Below are 19551 nucleotides of genomic sequence, written 5' to 3' on the forward strand. Positions count from 1 at the left end.
CGTACTGTATTCAATTAAACTGCTAATTTAAGAAACTTTAAATTAGAATTATAACACTAGTAGAAAAAAATATATAAAGTGTCTATTTAACCCTTGAATTATTTAAAATCCAACACTTTCTGGCACCGAATGTGCGCAGCTGCAACTAAACAGATGATCAAAGTTTATTTTCTTTGTATTTATGAAGATCGCACGATTGAAGACAGTTGTCGGAATATTTTCTTCCATAGACCAAAATTATTACACACCGACTTTCAATTACTTCGAGATCAGTGAGTCGCATTAAGGGACGTGGGGAGAGGAAGGTGGATGTGGGCGCACGAATTCATCGTACAGAAGCACCTCAAGTAGCTGTTAAAGTTACGTACGTCATCACACCGGAGGAGCAGATTAACAAATATTCTCAAGGTAGGAGAAGTAAACCGACCATTTACTGCACACTCTTTCCTATCAGGAAAATTTATTAATTTTATCTCGAGCACGCTTAGAGAAAACGAATATCGCAGTATTTTACATAGATCGCCAGCCCGCCTACGGCAAAGTATTAGTCCGACAACTTCCTACTAATCTCCTGATGAAAAGGTTATCCTTCCGTAGCGGGAGTTCAACCCTTCATGTTACTTTGCCATCTAGCGCGTGTGTAGTGCTGCTCTCTCTCTCTCGCTGTCCCCTCTCAACCCCCCCTCCCGCTTGGCGGCCTGCCTCTCGAAACTCCCATTGTCCGCAATATTGAACAAGCTCCTGGCCACCTCATAACTGTAGGCAAATCCAGCCCTGGCTGCTGCCACGTTCTTGGCCATAATTGACCGCGTTGTCGGGAGTCGGAAATTTGCGGCTTACAGTGGCTTTTCGTGCTCGCGCGTCCGCAGTGCTGCTACGTGAAGTGCGTCAAATCCGCAGTAATAGCTGGCAAATGAAAGGTGCTCTTCGGGCTTATACGGTGTTCTTGTGTCAACTGTAATACAAGCCGTCTTTGTTCAAGCCAACATTTACTGACTGGTTGAACGCTTCGACATCTTTCTCGACTATCCTCACCTCCCCTACGCTATTCCTTTGCTACGAGGTCTGTCGCCACTTGGTCCGTTGTTTGTTTAAGCTTTAGAGACGCAAAGCTATCCTCTGCCATCCTCCGACTGCTGCCTTTTCGTCTCTTTCGCTCTTCATTTCACATTCCAGTTCTCAGCGATTATTTCCCGTTTTAATGCAAAGATTCATTGCTGTTCGGGGGAAACAGATGTTTATTGCTTACTTCTATAACTGGACTATTACCTTCTTCAATCAGACACCCTTTTTTACGTAGGCATCAACTTCAAAACGCGCATGTGCCAATCCTGTTTTGTAGTTTGCATCAAAAGGATGTTTGGTCTGTTCGGTAGCCTCGTATTAAAATATGAAAACATTCAGGAAAATGTGCCGCTTCCATCCACTTTAGATTTTCAAAATTTTCGTGGAATCTCGACTTTGATTTATGGACCAACCACCGATAAAGGAAAATGTCAACAAAGAAGGCTGTGGTTTCCATTTTAAAATTGAGCGAAGTTGAATTATAATCGCCTCTGTATCCAGGAGATTTCTTCGCCAACGTACAAACAATTTTCTTTTCTTTCCTCCGTAATTCCGTTGTCTTGGACATATTCGTATTAGCAATGGCCACATGGTGCGAGGAAGGCTATGGCTTATGCTGCACCAGCCAAATAATAATAAATAAATAAAAAATAAGAAGAAAATAATAATAAGAAGAAAAATTTTAAAAATAATAATAAGAGAAAAGGAAATAGAAAATCTATGCGTTTCCCTCCTCCCGTAGGTAATTATCCAGCTGACCTTTGAATTTTTCCAAACTGTCAGGTTCTACTATCCATGTAGGTAACTTATTCCAGTTATTTATAACTTGCTGGCTAAAATAAAACTTCTCGCAATCCAGTCTACACATCTTCCTCCATAACTTGAAATTATGGCTCCTTGTTCTAGAATCATTTAATAATCGTGAATTTTTTTTTTTCCTTATTCATTTTGCTTATCCCCCTCAGAGCCTTAAACACTTCAATCAAGTCTCCTAAGGTTCCTAGTTTCCAAGCTGTGCAACTTATATATGCGAAGTCTTTCCTCATATGGACACCCTTTTGCCGATATCACCAGGCGAGTTACCCGTCTTTGGACCCTTTCAAAAAGGACAATGTCTTTCTTTAGGTGCGGTCTCCATACTTGAACACAGTATTTCAAGTGTGGTTTAACAATAGCCTTGTGTAATGGGATTATGATACCCTTAACTCTACTAGCAATTGTTCGCTAGATCATCGAAAGGACACCATGGGTCTTCCTTGCAACCTGTCTACAATGCTCGGAGAACTTCATGTCTGACCGTATCGTAACCCACAAGTCCCATTCTTCGACTACTGGCTTTGGTTCCACTCCACCAAGTGTAAGTTATTTCGGAGTTACTGTTCCTCTGGTGCAATACCTTACAATTTGCTGGATTAAAGCATAGCTGCCATTTTTCTGACCATCCCCCCCATGTCTATCTAGATCACTCTGAAGAAGCTCTGCTTGGCGGTAATCATTAACTACGCTACCAATCCTTACCACCATCTAGAAATTTAGACATCACACCCCCTATCCCTTCATCGATGTCATTTAGGAAAATAAAAAACAACAGTGGTCCTTGGATCTGATCCTTGGGAAACCCCACTTCTTGCATCAACCCAATCTGAGGAATAACCATTTATCACACCATCTGTCTCTTGCCTTGAAGACATCCAGCAATAGAGCTGACGATTTTCCCTGTGATTCCAACTTGTTCCAGCTTATAAAGTAACCGCTCATGTGGGACTAAGTCAAATGCTTTGCTGAAATCCAAATAAACAACGCCGAAATTATTCCCAAAGTCCAGCTCTTGAGTGACGCTGTCAAAATAGCTGACCAGTTTAGTTAAACATGATTTTCCCTTCACAAAACCATGCTGAGTATCCTTCAGAATTCCATTTTTATTTAAATGATTCTGAATTCCACATTTGATCATTGTCTCCATGATTTTCCCTACTACTGTAGTTAGACTAACCGGCCGGTAATTTCCTACCTCACTCTTAGAACCACTTTTTTTTTTCTATATACTGAGCGTAATCCAAGTGAACTGAACTTCGTCACTGGAAATGCAAAATATGGTCTTCCTTTATAAACAATCGGAAAAAAAAAAAAAAAAAACTCTTGAAACTTTCAATTAAATGTAGAAAAATTGTTATTAGGGCTATTTGGGGAATTCTCTCAGAGGTCTCCATGATTTGTTCCATGTCGCCCATTTTGAAATAGTTTGAATACCACAAATTATAAAAGAAACTTATTTTGCTGACGTTTTACAGATAAGGGAGTTGGTAGGCTGAATCACTAACTGTCAAACGAATCAACGTGCATAATATGTATATATCGAGCATCATTAGTATCGAGTTTTTGTGCCTGTACAAGATGTTGATAGATCCTGGAGGATCAGAATGAATCATGAAGTTGTCCATCTTATTCAGGGTGCGGACATCGTCAGATTTGTGAAGAGTCAAAGTTGTCTGGTTAGGACATGTTATGAGAATGGATGATAGCAGAACAATTAAGAGTATAATCAAATGGAAACTTACAGGGGGGGCGAGAAGGAGACCACGAAAAAGATGGATGTATGATGTATTTCTACATCCATAAGAAGTTGGAGAAGTTTCACTTCTGGGAAGGCTTATTGGTGGAACGTCGATGAGAAGCTAAGATCCATCCTAGGTTATAACGCAAGAAGAAGAAGAAGAAGAAAGCTCTTTGGTGTGCATAAAAATTATATAGGTCACATATCAACGTTGAACCGAATTTGTAAAGTAAGTCATGTGACCAATAGAAGTCTTATTCGCATCAAACTGCCAGTAAATGTCAGCAACACCCCAAAATAATTTAAACACTTTGATGCTGAATGAAAAACAGTAGACAGAGAAAACGAAGGTTATTATGCATACATGGACTCGAAGACAACAGAAAGGTACAGTGAATCTGTGCACCCCTGAGAATGCTGCAGTCCTGGAATGATAATCTACTATTATTTTACGTTTTTTCGTTTTTAGCGAGGACCAGTAAGGACCGGAGGTGCTACGTGTGATAAAACCAATCAGAGTTGTCTTCTGGGATTACGGCTTTGGACAGATGAAATCACTTCTCGGTTGCCGGATTTGCACTGTGGCGGAAAGACAAAAAAAGAAACAATTCTTTACGTTTAAGATCCCCGGCGACGCTTCTAAGACACGGAACGGTGCTGAAGGCAGGTTTACATTTTGCTGTCGGACCATTTATTTTGTCCGCGAAAGATCGAACGTTGAAACATCTGGAAACTTAACTCCCACCCTTCCTCCCCCGCCCCACTTCACTTCTTCCCCCCTTAACCAATTTTTATTCTCCGACACTCTGCTGACTTCAGCTGTATTGTTAACTGTTACGTGCCTCGTCGCCGTCAGTTCGACGAGATACAGCATATTCCGGTTGCGGTGGAACCTCTTCAACGCCCGCAGTTCCATTCTGTTTGAATCGCTCACCCTCTCCAGTTGCGGAACAAATCTAAGATAGCGTCCGTTGCTGCGTTCTGTGTCGCAGTCGCCGTCATTGTGTAACAAGTGCCTGCATCCTCGTCACAGCTCTTTCAATGACCCTTGTAAGGACAACAATTACGGTGTCCTAATTAGTCCGAGGTGTCGGAGACGACGGGATATGGACTGGGTGGGGGTGTGGGGCGGTACAGCGCTAAACAGAAGCGGCCCATGAGAATGGGGGCGGTAGTGAAAAACCGGTTGCTCGGTCGTCTGGTATGGCCGCCAAAGCGAGCTGAACGGCGAATTATACATCAGCATGGTGTCGGCTGCATGTAATTCCATCCCCCCCCCGTCTCCCGCCCTCGACAGAAACGAGCTGGCCGACCACCCTGCGAAAGTTGGCCGTTTAGGCGGGTGTGGACGTGCCACTGTTCCACCGATAGCATTATTTCAAAGCGCGCGCACACCTTCGTCTTACTCCGTCCCTGCCGAAGAGAAGGGCCTTTTCTAATGAGGGTATCCCCGCGAAGACGACAGGCATTGACACTGCACGTGGCTCGTCGCCTAACGAACGCCCCATGTCGCTTTACCCGACACTGCGCTTGTCACGCAAGCATTCTTTTCCCTTCTGTCTTGTAAAGGAAGCTGAAGATGGCGTGAGGAATGAACGAGGAAATATTACCCGCCTTTGTAAGGCCCTGGCACAAAGCCAAGTCTTAATCGGACTCCACTGCAACACGTAACGGTAATCGAAGTAAAACAGTTAATTTTTGTGAACCAGGGTCATGTTTCAAGATCCCGCATTGGGGATATTTCATGCAGGATCTGGACAGGCGAGTTCGCACACTTCTCTGATTAGAAAAAGTGTGAACCCGCACCAGCTACCTTCCATCGAGCAGTACTGAAAGCCTGCTCAGTAGTTGACATTGATGAGACTATTCCCTGATACAGCTGCACTCAGTAGCCAAAAAAAAAAAAAAAATTAGAAACTTTAATTCAGTACCTAGTAAGACCTTTTGTCCGAATTACAGCCCGTACACACACGTTGTGGCATGGATTCCACTAGGTGTCTGAGGGAGTCTAGATCCAGATCCATTCTTCCATCTTTGCTAGCTGCTGTATTGTGGTCAGTAGAAAACTGCGAAGCCAAACTGCCCTTTTCAACATATTACTCTATTCGTAACCATTCTTAATTTGGTTTAGATCTGGAATTCTAAGCGTCCAGTTGGAAATGTTCCTCGAATCATACAAGTTTTGCGCAAGATATCCATTGAAGATAACATAACAGTATGAGCGGACCCAGACGGTCTCGTGTCCACTATTCAAGATCCTCTTGAATAGTGGACACGAGACAATCTGCATGCCTGGCTTTACGAGGTTCAAGCCACACTTTCACCTACTATTGGTGCAAAAAGATATAAATTGAGACTTGTCAGACTACATGATCTTTTCCACTGCCCAGTCTTGGCGCTGGCGGCACCAGTCCAGTCAAATCTTTCAATTATTTACAGAAACTGGATCTTTCTTTGCCTAAATTGAACTTTTCAGTCACCCAATTAGTGCGAGAGTGTAGAAGCACACTCTTTCGGGTTGACCGTCGTTCAACGTGACTGCTGAGTACGGTAATCCTTGCACTCATCGTCAAAATTATCATTTGCAAACTTCTTTGGTCTACACGGTTGCGTGGAGTATAAACGAAAGAATTTGTTCATTCTGCCTTCGTAATATCTGGCATGATTCAAAAGGTATTAAAAGCTTTCAATACGTATCCGATTTACAAGGAAAGTGGCTTCATTTTGTCCATTTCGTAGTTTTCAGATACGTTCATACTAAATGGCGACTTTATTGAATATTAACGCTTTTATACGATGGACGTTTAATTTTGAGTTATCATAAGAATTTCAACGAAACATGTGAGCCGTATTTTTGAGATCTGAAAACAAAAGTTTATATAAACCTTTGTTTATGTTAACCTGTGACTGCTGGAATTTTAAAATCATGGCTGTGGAGTTTTCAATAGTAAACCATAATACAATGAAACGATCTTCATTGGAACCACTAAGAAACCGTCTCCTTGAGTCATCCGAGGTCTTATTTCTCTATTGATCTGCTACTGAACTCACGATATCGCCCACAAGTGCTGCTCCCTGACTTTCCAAGAAAATTTTTAAAATCCTCTAAGGCAGATTGATTGATCCTTGCTAATCTCCTCACCGAATCATTAGCAAATCTTTCGATAGTCTCTTTTCTAATGAATCATTTAAAAAATTCACCAAAAATCATCTCGATGCATCAACTCAACGCACCTGTGTAACAACCCACGAATACCAAACCTGTTCCAAACTACCCGTGTAGGGTGTACCTGCGCGTATAGTGTGTGGCAGCATGCGAATAAGCTCCGATTAAAGTTAGTAATTTGTGCGGTTATACTGTTTTGATTTTCGAGAAAGATGTTCTAAAGAATTCCTCTGGTGATGATCTGTCCGGTAATGATGCCAAATCGCCTACATCTTCCTCAGGTAATGTTTTTTTAATATATTTTCTTGACTGACTGTATCAATACGATACAGTACTTCCATTGTCCAACTGTAGAACAAAAGCAGTTGGCTATTGACAACCAGTGTTCGACGACTGTGAGTGCTCCCACCTCTTGGTATCTAGGTCATTGCCTCCGGCTGTTTTAAAGACTTCGCCTGAAATAAACTAGGGAGTTGTGCTACCACAAACACCGCCTAATCCCTTTAGAGCAATTGTCAAAAGTGTTCTGCTTCGCCTTCGTTTTTCCGCCCTGGTAGGGTAACTACTAAAATCATTACTGTTGCTTTCCGTCATTCTGCAATGCCGACCAGGAACACCAAAAATCAACTAAAGACGACTACTGTCGTTTGCAGCCGCTGCAACAAAGAAGTCAGTGAAGTGGTCTCGTGTAAATTATGTTTCGCCTTGCTTTGCGAATCATGTTCGGGCCTAAAATCCCTACATAAATTAAATGCCCCGCGTCGCAAGAATTTCACGTGCGTTCCTTGCAAGAACAACCAGCCGAAAAAATTTAGGTCCTGCGAGCAGTTTACCAGTTGCACAGATAATCAAGTTGGTGAAGCGATCGCAGTTCCATTAGCAGATGATAATGATACATCACCAACTTCCAGCACCTCAGCTGCTGATACATCTCATCCAACTGACTGCTTCCCAGATATAAGGGCCGGATCCGTGGAACGGCTTATTTCCCAGTGTGATATCACTAACGCCGCAACCTGTTCGGTTGACCCTGATGATAAAGACTCTAGCTTCTCTAACATAACAGATGCAAAGGATAAGTCCCACCATCGCAGTGTCGCCACTGTAGCAACTCAAACAGAAGACTTCGCCAATATCCCGCATGCACAGCCAACAATGCATGCAGATCCCCAAAGAAGGAACTCCCCACCTTCTATCATGTTTACTAATGTGTCTACACAAACTGATTTTTCGCTTGCTGAATCTTTGTTTCCTAGCCACTCCACGTGCCTCTTCAAGAACCGTAAATCACTTGAAATTATTATAACATCAATACTTGAAGATATCAAACACCGTATGCTCTGCACTACTAATAACTACGTATCCGCCATAGCTGATAACTTTTCTCAAGATCCAAGTTTGTGTACATGTAATGAAGGTGGTCCAGCTATTAAATGCGCTACGACTCAGACCTGCGCTACTAATCAGGATCACAATAACTTATCCTACAGCACTAATGCACTGAATTCAGGCCAAACACTAAATTGCCCCGAGATCCAGATAGCCAAAGAACTTCCTTGCCAGGAAAACCAGACCAGAAACCCTGCCAATCCTACGGAAGAATCAGCTAATCCAGATAAACCACTTAGTGTCCCACTCCACAAATCACAGAAGCCATCTACTACATTGCAATGGAAACCCAATCCTGAAACTATCGTCGAGCCTTACTCGTACTCAAGCCGAGTGTATCAACCTACAATGCCGAAGAAACCCGAAATCCACTATTGCGGCCCCCCACTGCTAACATTACAACCATCCCGGGCGGAAGTTGTAGCTGCACCTCCTCGTACACTTGTGGCCCAGAGTTACTACAGTAAGCCTCGCCACCCTGAAGAGGGTCAAATGGGAACCCCAAATGTACTAAAGAGAAGGCGATCATTTAAAATGGGCACCTCGGCCACCTCCAGGCTGCAGGCGATGAATCCACCAACTGTCCGTCTTCGACGAAGTCTATTCGTTTCCCGACTGGCCCCAAATACAACTCCCGATGATATCGAGTCATACATAATGCATGAGCTGCACTTTACTGTGTCCGTCACACTTCTTAAGAAAACACCCCTGCATACATCGTTCAAAGTTGAGTGCGATGCACAGAATTTCAGCTCCATATCAGCGACTGCTCTCTGGCCGTCTGGATCACTACTCAGGCCATACTATGAACCTAAATCCAATATCACCCCACGCCTAGTCATGGCTAATGCGCTATCCCACCAAGACTGCTCCCAAGCGTGACGGTTTGATAGGCATTCCTATTCTCAGAAGCCCCAAAACCAGGAATCAGGGTCACATGATGATGAGCCCTATACATACCCCAATGACAAAACCTCTGATCAATCTCTGCAATACCACAGCTGCAATGAAATCCACCCTCAGCTCATACCAACTATTATAACCAACCGTGCTAAAAAGCCAACAAAGAAAATAAATAATGTCCTCGAATCAGCACTCGTGAAGGTCTCGTGTCACCTTACACTCAAGATTTTTTATCAAAATGTTCGTAGTATTCGGAATAAGCTCGAGACACTTGAGCAGATGCTTCTGTCCCAAATGGCTGACGTCATCTGCATGTCTGAAACCTGGCTGGAACCACAACAAGAATCAATTGCCTCCGCCCAAGCTGCTGGTTACAAATCTTTCTTCACCTCCCGCTCTCATACCTGCGGTGGGGGCGTTGCTGTTATCATAAATGCCAGTAGACTTGAGTTCGTACATGTAGTCTCCAGCAAATCCAATCTATTCGAAGCAGTGATAGTAACGGTCAAGATCAACTCTTGCTTATTAGATCTCGGTGCAATATATACACCCCCAACCCCCGATGCTCAGACAATCAATGATATTGCATCCTGGCTAATAAATACGCTTCACACATCTGCTATCCACCTCATCTGTGGAGATTTCAACTTACCACCAAATCTCCAACATCTTCATGAGTCACTTATGGCTAAGATTGCACCTAGTGGCCTCAGGATCATAAACGAAGGCCCAACTAGAGGTCTTCATCGCCTGGATCTCATATTATCGTCTGGTTCATGTAGCGTCGACATTAAACCCGAAACTCACTTTGAATCAGATCATGAACCCATCGTAGTCCTATTGCAGCTCCCAACACCCAACTTTAATGTCTCCCACTACGTCAAAAGGAAGATCATCACCTCTCCCACCTTCCTACAACCGAACAGATGCCTTTATGCAACAAGATTAATTCCCTGGGAAGTTCTCGAATCAGGAGATCCGGAACTGGCTCTAGACATATTAACTAGATGGTTGCACACTGTTACTATGTTCTCAGCAGCTAAACAGGTCAGTATCTCCGCTAGAACTAATGCTTGGTGGTCTTCGGAGCTAAATTACAGTTTCAAGTGCAAACAGTCCCTCCATAAACAATGGAAACAGTCTGGTACAGCATATGACCGAACTCAGTACTCCAAAGCTAGAGCACTGTTTAACAGACTGAAATCGCAAGCCATTAAAGAATACACTGACAAGACCTTATCCAAAGGCAAAGTGCCATATACCCGTAACTCTGAACCAGATTCCAATTTCAATCCAGTTGAATGGATCAACTATGTAGCCAGATTCCAAGACAACATCACACAACCATATGATTACCAACCAGACCCCATTTCAAGTCCAGATGATGAGCTGTTTTCCATTCAAATCGATCGACAGCAGCTTCGTCAAGCCATCAACTCGCTGCGTCCGTCATGCACCGCTGGCATCGATAATGTCCCACATTTCATCGTAAAGTGCCTCAGTCCATACATCCTTGATCCTCTGCTCTACTTGTTCAACTCCATCCTCTCTCATAGAGTGTTTCCTGCATCCTGGAGCAAATACAGTCTTGCCCCACTACCTAAAGTTCAACTACCAAGCCAGCCGAAGCACTACAGACCGATTTCCACTGCATCCACGCTCCTAAAGCTACTGGAAAAAGTCCTTCTTCCGCATATAACACGCCATCTTCTTCCACAATCATCAAAACAACTCCATTATGTTCTCCCTAATAGATCAACTGTCTCCAACCTTCTGGCAGTCCAAACGGAGATTTTAAATGCATTTGAGGCCAAATCAGAAATGGCGGTTGTTTATGCCGATATTGAAGCTGCTTTTGATAGCCTCAACATCTCAGCCCTTCTGAATCTCCTAACCAATTTCTTTCGGATCAAAGGTGACGTTTTCGCTTTTCTGCACTCGCTCCTCCGGAACAGAACAGTGTACCTCACTCATCGTAACCTCTGCTATACCCGATCCATCAATGCTGGTGTGCCGCAAGGTGGCGTTTTATCGGGGTTACTTTTTACCGCCCTCCTTATTCCGTTTGTATGTAACAGAGATGATGTCATTACCTACGCCGACGATATAAAGTTCCTAACGCAAATACCACCATCAGCTGACAGGGGAGTGATCACATCGGAAATCTGTAATAAAATCACAGCTTTCTCTAGCCATCTCAACCATTTCGGTCTCAAACTGAACCCCCAAAAATCCGTTATTATGGTTTTTTCTCTGAAGAAGTGCCCCACATCCATACAACCCTCACTGCAGGGCGCAGTTATTCCAAGTGTTACTAAACACAAAGATCTCGGTGTAACCTTCGACCCAAACCTTAGGTTCAACTGTCATATCGAATGTGTTCTACGCAAGATCAACCGAATGCGCTGGATTGCCCGTCAACATCTTCTTCATAACACAGACGCTAGAACCACAATCAGATATCTGGAAACCATTGTGTATCCTACCTTTCTGTATGCCTCTGAAATATGGGCATCTGCAGTACCTTCTCTCATGAAGCCCATCTTCGCCAGTGAATACTGGATATTGAAGTGGGCAACCCACAAGCATCGACTCCCCCCTCAGCAGAGGACCACCAGCATGGCCGACCAACTCCAAATCCCGCGGCTGCCTCAAATAATCAGCATGAGGAGAACTGCGACCACAGTCAAAATGCTGGTTGGAAAAATCAATTCCCCTGACTTCTGGGATATATGCCAGTGGCATGTTCCACTTCCGTCCTTACGAGCCACCCCTCTTCTTCAGCTACAACGGAACAGGCTGAAGATCAGTGACAGATTCCTACCTGGACAAGTACTTCCGATAGTACAAGCCCTGCTAATGATCGGAGTTGACCTGCAGAAATTCGCTTCCGATCGCAATTACAGGCGCTCGTTGGCCGAACTTGTTCCCCTTTTGTTTGGCCCCTGATGTCGACTCATACTGATATCTCCACCTGCTATCTCCTATGAGGCGCATAACGGCACGTCGCAGGCAAATCGACGAACTGTCTTCACAAGAAAATGCAATACCGAACAATAATTTGGCACTGTGAAATATTCTGACTTGTGTGAATATGCTTAAATATGTGCTTTGTACATATGAACGTGTACATACCTTGGTGTACTGTCTGCTTCACATCTATGTACATACTCATATCTATTGAATGGTTAATGCTACGTTTTTAATTGTTATGTAATCTTTTATACTGCACAAATTTTTATACTGTACATATTTTTATATTACCCTATATCATTGTCAAGCCCCTGGCCTCCTGGCTGTGGCGGGCACATTATTGTATCTTTACTGTACAATAAAGATTTTCTTCTATTTGAAACCTTTTATATCTAACGCAAGCAATAAAATTAAACTTCAAAATAAATGGCTAAAGATTCATATCAGAATAAAAGTCAAAGTTTACTTTATTTCAAAAAGTGCATCACAAAACAACACGCCCTTTATCTTTTCTGGCACATGGTTAGCTCCCCGACCTTACAACCACATGTAACAAATTTTATTCAAGGTTCCATCTAGTCAGAAGGAAATTCTTTTTAAAAAATCACTGTCCAGTAATCTGTCTGTGAACTCTTCTGACCTTATACAGCCACTTGGAAGAATAAACACCAATTTATTTTATTACTGATAGATGTACTTCAAAAAAAATTGACAAAAGCTCTAATATAATTTCACTGTTCTTTTCCAGGTGCATCTGATGGAGCAGCATCCTCTACGCAGTTTGCTTATCAGTGAAGTTGTAGACATGATTTGTTTCTCACTTCCTGAAACCTGATCTCAAGTGGTGGGTAGATTTGTGCAAGAGGTCTAGCACCATTTGAAATCAGCGCTTCTGGTAGTAACGACAACAGCGACCCCTGACAGAAGAAAAAAAAAAAAACACTACGAGTACATGTCGAAGAGGATTTTTTTGTCCTTGGGTCACTGAGTTCAAGTGGTGGATAGATAGCTTTGAAACTCTAGCACCATTTGAATTCAGTTCATCCAAGGAGATCGTCTTCTTGAAAACGTTTCCTCACTAAGAGAAGGGCCCTCGACCAGGATCAGAATATCTCCTGACTTGATCGATTCACTGCAGCCAACAAGCATACGCAGAACTTGAAATATTGCTTCTATCTCTCGGAAACATGCTCAATTGCAATTTTATGTTTTCTTGTGGTTGCTCGGAGGCAAATCCAATTTGTTTTTGATAATTGTGCAAATATGGTAGATACTAAGAAACTCTGTTATGACATGCTGGAAAACGTCTTCACTATTATTGTAGGAAAGGTGATTTATGACGTTTTCAGAGGTACCAGAAAATTTAAAAAAATAATAATAAACATTTGGAATATACAGGGCGATGTTTTATTCATCGTGCCATTATTCATCTGAAGAACACAAAATATTATTTAGAAGCAGAAATTAAAACTTTAATTATATTTAGCAGTTTGGGGAAATTATATATGCAAATACCCTTAGAGAATCCACACTCATTGGCCCATCTGGATGATTATTATAATGGTCCCGTAATAATTGCATATTTGCTCTAAGGAAAAATACTTTTTTTTGAGAAAAATAAATGTGGTTGTATTTAACTATTTCAGCATTATTTATTATATAAAGTTTCGACTGAAACATATTTATTTTTAAAGTTAAAAAATATACAGTTCTTCGCTCAACAAGGTGGTTATCGAAGCAGTTTTTTGCATTAATATACAGATGCTTTCTCTACTATGCAACCTATCAGTTTGCCAGAATCTCTAAGAAATATGCTCGAAGGAAAACAAATGTTTGCTAATTTTCCTCCACATATAGCAAACACAATAGTCCTGAAGGTAGTGCTGCCAACTTTTGAGTTTCCCAAGAGGGAGCGGCAGGAGTTACTTGCCCAATTTATAGATGGAATTCATTTGAACAGGATGTGCAAGGGTTTTCGTTAATATTATTGAGGAGCTTTAAGGATTCAATGAACCTGTTAATTGGGGAGGTTGAGGAAGATGGAGTAGGAATGAAGCAGGTTAGTGACTTGGGCAAAAATCACAATTCTACTCACCCGGCGAGTACTTGAGTCCGTCTTAGAGGACCATGATTATCTCGATAGGAGTGGTATCCTTAATGAATCAGAGCATCTGTTCGTGCTGTTTGTGAAGCGGAAATCTGGCCTAACGAAGCTAGTTAATTATTATGACGAAGTCGATACAAGAAACAACTCTTCGACCTTGTGGCGCCTCCGTAGCCAGGTGGGAAGGAGCAGCAGTGCGTAGCACACGCTTCTTGATTAGACCGGGGTTCGAGCCCGTCACCACCAAATACGGAGGTTGCGGAAAGGTCAGGGAATGACCACCGCAAATCCCCGGAGCAATATGGCCTTAGTTGCTAATGCTCCTAAAAACCAAATAACAACAACATCTTCGACCTTGTGTTTACTTTAACTTCAGCAAAGCTTTTGATACGGCTCGCAATGAAAGGGTTAAAATATAAACTGTAGAATTGAGATTATCGGTAACATCTTTGGTTGGATCAAGGGGGTGGCTAAAAAATGAGACAGAGAGTAATAATAGATGGACATTCCTCACGGTTGACCTGATGTATTAGGGCTACTCCTATTCCTAATGTTCATTAATGAGAGTGACGAGGAAGTGCAGAGAAGTAAAAATTTGCTGAAGATTTAAAGGTAGAAAGGGGGTAGTGTTAACTACCAGAACCATGCCATTTTATTTCAAAATGACTTAGACTGGTTGCACAAATGGTCTGACAAACAGCAACTAAATTTTAATACATCCAAAAGTTTGTATTTTTTAAGTTTTGCACTTGGAAACAGAGAGCCAGGAGTTTAGTTAGCAGCTGGGGAAGTGAGGAGAGCACTTAAAAATGGTTCTGAATCAGATATGAAAATTTCCATGCAGTGTAAATAGTCGTCTTGGCAGGCACATGCTATTTATGATATATGAGACCTTCGGCGTTCGGGAGAAAGGATGCCACTGTCCTTTTATACACTGAGTGGCCACTTCATAAGAAACATCTACATATGGCGAGTCCCCCTCCCTTTATTGACTTCAGAATAGCCTACTTTCGCCGTGGCATGGACTCAACGAAGTGTCAAAAGCGTGGTGCATGATACTGATTCATGCTGACTCAATTTCTTCCCACATCTATTACAAATTGCTTGAAAGCATCTACATCTACGGAAGAGCTAGTTTTACCTTGTCCCAGAGGTGTTTAATGGAACCGAGATCCGATGACTGAGGAGACCACCGCAGTAGGCTGAATTCTTTCATGTTCCTGAAACCAGTTCTGTATAATTCTGACTTTGACTGTGGCCATCAAGGGATGCGCCTAATCCGAAACAAATTTCCACGGTTGACCACATGATAACTTTTAGCATTCAGATGTTGCTTCATTAGAATCAAGGGTCTAATGACGTCAAGGGTCTTCATTAGAATCAAGGGTAGAATCGAGGATCTAATGTGCACCACGAAAACGCTTCCCATACCATTCATTGTTGACATCTAACTGAATGTGTCCATGGATACGTGCTCTTTTTGCTGTATTCTGCTCCTCCAACTTGAAAAAGAAAAAAACACATTCATCAAACCAGGCATTGTTTTTCCAATGTTTTCCCAATGGTATTCCTGAGGCCACTGAATGTGGCCTTTCTGTTACACTGTTTAGTAAGCCTAAGTTTGACTCTGAAAGGCCAATTGGAGCATTCATTGTAATACTCTAACTTCCATGAACACTCTTGCGATTTGATTTCAATTACATTTTTTTTGTATTCCTGGAGGTTCAATACACTAAGAAATAGCAGTTGAACTTTTATCTAATGTTAATACGGGGGAAGTACTGGAAGAGTAGTTTTTGTAATAATCATAATTAATATATTAAATTTTATTTTTAGTCTTAGTATAAGTAATGGTTAAATCAATTTTTTTTCCATTTATGTAATAATGTTCTGACTGTTGTATCTAAACAATAAAAGTTTTCTCAAAAGTATAATGCGTCAGTTATTTGATTTTCTTGGACTCTTAAATGGGAACATTTTAGAATTAAATTCTTCAGTGTATTACAAAAACCTGTGTCAATGGCATTTTCACTGTATTTTAATATGTAATTATCAAAAATATGTTCAAAGGTGCTAGTGCTTCGACAAGCCAACAACTGCAACTCTCAGTCAGAAGCAAAATCTTCTGGCGAAATAAATGGTTTTCTGAAGGAAATGAAAATCCATAGGATACACAGTGCTCCATGGTATGCGGCCTTGGAACGATACAATCCTCGCTAGAGACCAACTAACTTAGCCACCTCGTAAGAAACTCCCATGAAAATTCCTCGCTTCATTGTCGGATTCGAACTCAGGCCTTTTCCACCTGGAATGGGACGATAGTATTATAACCATTGTGCTACACCAGAAGGCAACCAACATAATTGAAAAACAAAAAAAAAAAAAAAAAATGGACCAAAGGCTGTGGATGGTATTCTATTGTTGTTATAGAACCATCTAAGCTGAAATTCCAAGTTGGAAACGTTTATTGAGACAGAAGGACTTCTATAAACCTTTTATAGAGGTTAGTTTGGTAGCTTGATAGTGATTTAGTCTTCTTAGAACTGTCTTAGTTTGTAGATGGCCCTCATGGGCAGTTGGTAGGATCGCCGTCCTCCCCACAGCACGTGGAAAACAGCAAGAGTAGAGCTTGAATCCCGTCAATCACGCGAGGAATTTTATGGGTCTTTTTCAACGTGGCTGAATTAGTCGGTCCCAGGTGAAGGTGACATTTTTTTTCTCTCCCGGAAACTCAGGTTTTTCGTCCAGCAAACATAAAATCGACCACAGAACCCGGCAATTTACAGACACGAGCAGAGTAATATGGCCTTGGTTGGCCCAGGTCCAAAACCCTGTTACAACAACCACAACGATGTCTGATGTTTTGAATGATTAAATGAGGCAGTTTATGAAATGAATCTGAGAAAACGCCCTTATAGGTATCAAGCATCCAGACAAACATCGAATCTTAACAGCATAAGGTAAACAGTGTCTCTAGATTTCTGAAAGCGTGCTTGTCTATCAAAATGGGCCTAGAACATGGTATTTAAGAGCCGATGGGTCCTTCAGAGTTCTCTTAGCGGATGTGGCTGTCCTGAGCGAATGCTGTCCATAAGAGGATTAATATAAAGAAAGGAAAAATATACTAATATATACTTGGAATTGCATTTTTACTACGAGTGTTAAATAATCTTCTATATATTAGTAGGATTTTTAGTAAAATTTAATTAACCTTCGGTTAGCTTTACTTTTAGCTCTTAATACATATTTTTTTTCTTTCAATGAAAAGCAAAGTACGAAAGGTTATTAGCACCTATACTAGTTCGGTGCATGGATTGAATACAGAAAATACTTGTTGGCATCAGACTTGGTCTGCAGCTTGTAATTTTTGCGGAATAAATGTGACTTAAGGTTATTCTAGAAAACAGGAGTTAGAGGGATAAATGAGGAAGAAGGAAAGTTGATCCAATGAGTTTGAAGTTGGGCAGTAAATGGATCCCCCTCTCTTTCAAAACCAATCCGAACATGTTGCACCACGTGTTGTAAAAGGGAGGGGGGAAATTACAGAAGCCTATTCAGAAGAATGGTGATTATGGAAGTATCTATGAACAGGCAGAAACATGAGACGGAGTGGAGAGATTTTTTAAGAGATAAGTCATTAATTGAACTGATTACTTTTTACCCTTTCCTTAATGGAGTTTCGAAGCTTGAGAAAAGTTTTGGGGGCATTGCCCCAGATGTGGAAACAATATTCTATGGTAGAGCGGATCTGGGATTTTCACAAAGTGACTAACTGTTTAACAGAAAAGTAACGCCGAGAGCGAAAGAGAAAACCCGGTTTTTTAGAAGTCAGGGTAATCCCTAGTAGAGAGATAAGTGATCTTGTCTAGATCTCTGCATTTAGGCATAGGTGCAGCAGATTTTTTTTTTTTTTTCCGAGAAATGAAACAGGACTAAATTTTAAAAGGATTGTAGTTAACCATGGTTTCTTCGCTCCATTAGACAATTACTTGGAAATCGGTATTTAAGAAATTGATGATGAATATTCGTGAGGTAGTTTGTATGGAGCAAGGCTTCTCAAACTGGAAGGTGGAAAGAATGAATTTTCTTAGATAACATTCGTACTCTGCAGAGATTATCAAACATGTTTGCTCCAACATGTATTGTGATGCCAAACTTCTTGGATAAAACATTTAATACCAGAGGTCGCAAAAGGGGTAGATAGCAGCACCAGTTAAAAGTATGATAAAAACCACACAGTAAGTGGTAGATGAAAGAGAATGGGATGGGAAAACAATCAAGGTCCCTTCATAACAACTATTGTCAAATAGTTGTAAGAGTGGGAGACCCGAAATTAACTGTGGGAAACTATGTACACCACTCGAAGATAGTTAACGCAACCAACCATTTATCCCAATCCAGATAGATCTCCATTAGTTACCTATGGAGTAATGCCAACAGTTGAAACGGATACTGACAGAGTATTAGTAGTGGCAAATGGTGCAAGAAAGCAAGCTTATAGAGCATCAGACAATAGGGGGAAAACCCTACCCACTTCACCCGTCCAAGTCCTCCAAGAGGCACAGGAAACCTTGATGAGCTGACTCGAGAGACAGTAGACAGAACTGGAATAAGTGTACGACCATCAAAGAATTCCTCGTGGAATGGATTAATCATGGTCACTTCTTTGGTACGGACCTATGTTTGTCAGAATGTCTTCACATTGCCTAATAGAATGCTCAGTACTGAATGAATGTAAAGTAACAACTTTCTTTCTGTGAACTTTGTATAACTGCTTAATTTATAAATTGAAACTATGATGAATTTACGTTGAACCAAATAACTATCAATGGTCTATTTAAAATTAAAAGATATGATGCGCTTATTACACGATAATTATATAAAAAAGGAAGCGTTTCAAATTAGTAATTTCACTAATGAAGGTAAAATATGGCCACTTTCTTACCGTATTCAAATGAACGAAGAGAAGAAAAGGTTGAGCGAGCAGAACCGCATTCAGTATGGTTTCAAGTTGTCCAAGCAAGGATACCCCTCCCCCAAATGCGAATCAGAACCACGGAAGCCTTTCCATACAGAGTCGATCGCATCCAGCAGTAGCCTCAGATTGGACGGACCACTGTTGCGAACTGCTTGTTCCACTTGATGCCACAAATACTTGGTTGGGTTGAAATGTTATGACTTAGAAGGCCAGTGAAGTGCGTTTATTTCATGATTTGCCACGTATTCTATACAATCATCTTCCTCGTTTATTCATTCAACTGCCGTTTTCTGGAACAACCTTCCTTCATCCGTATTTCCTGAAAATTACAGTCTACAGAAGTTAAAGTGCCAACAAATATCTAACAATTATAATTGCCATACAAATTAAATTGCCAACAAATATCTTCTTTCGTCTTC

The sequence above is a fragment of the Mastigoproctus giganteus genome, chromosome 13, assembly GCF_048544385.1.
Source record: "Mastigoproctus giganteus isolate SK-2022 chromosome 13, ASM4854438v1, whole genome shotgun sequence".
NCBI classification, from domain to species: Eukaryota; Metazoa; Arthropoda; class Arachnida; order Uropygi; family Thelyphonidae; genus Mastigoproctus; species Mastigoproctus giganteus.